Genomic DNA, 1,510 nt, shown 5'->3' on the forward strand with positions numbered 1-1,510 from the left:
TGAGGTTAGGAGGTCCAGACCAGCCTGTCCAACATGGTGAAACCCAGCCTCTACTGAAAAAATAAAAAGTTACAAACCGCAAATAGAGCCTCACCTTACCACTTCACACTCACTAGGATGGTTATAATCAAAAAAATAAACAACAAGTGTTGGTGAAGATGTAAAGAAATTGGAACCTTCATACAATGCAGGTGGGAATGGGAATGTGAAAAGGTACAGCTGCTTTGTAAAAAGTCTGAGTTTCTGGAAAGGCCCAGCAATTCCACACCTATAAATACCCAAGAGAAATGAAAGCATATTCCCACACAATAATTTGCACATGAATGTTCACAACAGTACCATTGATAGTAGCCAAAAAGTTAGAAACAGCCCCAACTGATGAATAAAATGTGGTATTTCCATACAATGGAATATTATTCAGCAATAAAAAGAAATGAAGTATTGACACTTGCTACTGAACCCTAAAACTATTATGCTAAGTATGCACCTATGCAACAATCTTGCATGTTCTTCACACGTACCACAAAACCTAAAATGCAATAAAATAAATTAAAAAAAAAAAAAAGAAATCAGCGGACAGAAGGAGGGGACATAACGAAGGGAGGTCGGAGCCACTGCCCTAGCCATGACCCACGGTAATCAGTGAGAGCTCACCCACCAGAAGAATTAAAAAAGCAGAGTGACTCGGTTACGGGAAAGCGCCGAGATGACAGGCTTTCTGCTGCCGCCTGCAAGCAGAGGACTCAGAGATCATTCAGCAGAAGCAGAAAAAAGCAAACGAGAAGGAGGAGGAACCCAAGTAGCTTTGCAGCTTCGTGTCCAACCCTTTTGCCCTTTGCCTGTGTGTCTGGACAAGTCCCACCACGCTAGCGTTTCCTCCTGCATTGCTCACAGGTCCCAGCACCGACGGCATTCCCTTTGCCCTGAGTCTGCATCGGGTCCCTTTTGTGTTTCCTTCCCCTCAGGTAGCCTCTCTCACCCTGGGCCACTCCCGGGGATGAGGGGGTTACCCCTTCCCAGTGTTTTTATTCCTGTGAGGCTCACCCCAAAGTATTAAAAGTAGCTTTGTAAAAAAAAATAATAATAAAAAAAAAAAAATCAAACATTATCATACAATTCCACTTACATGAAAAGTCCTGAAAAGATAGGCAAATCCATAGAGGCGGAAAGTACATTAGTGGTTGCCTAGGGCTGGGAAAATTAGGGAGATCCTAGAAGTGACTGCTAATGGGTGCAAGTTTCTTTTCGGAGTGATTAAAATGTTCTAAAATTAGACAGCAGTGATGTTTGCACAACACTGTGAATATGTTATACTGCTCTAACTTTTCCAGTTCTGTAAATGGGCTATTTACCATAATTTAAAAGAAAAATGTAAGTACTACTTAATTTGTAAAATGGAAAATACTTTAGGCATTGACTATCCCTTATCTAAAATGCTTGGAACCAGAAGCATTTGGGACAGATTAGATTTAGAAGCATTTGGGACAGATTAGGATTGGGACACAAGTCT

At 41.3% G+C, this 1,510-nt stretch overlaps 1 pseudogene across 1 annotated transcript; it reads left to right on the top strand.

Annotated features, from left to right (window-relative positions):
* The first annotated feature begins 625 nt into the window (after positions 1–625).
* Positions 626–1,071, top strand: LOC116547276 (annotated as a pseudogene). Its single transcript, XR_004267008.1, has one exon. The product of XR_004267008.1 is annotated as an uncharacterized LOC116547276 (transcript).
* Positions 1,072–1,510: the final 439 nt, after the last annotated feature.

Source organism: Sapajus apella, unplaced genomic scaffold (genome assembly GCF_009761245.1).
Source record: "Sapajus apella isolate SASKATOON/1434 unplaced genomic scaffold, GSC_monkey_1.0 scaffold2568, whole genome shotgun sequence".
Classification (NCBI taxonomy): domain Eukaryota; kingdom Metazoa; phylum Chordata; class Mammalia; order Primates; family Cebidae; genus Sapajus; species Sapajus apella.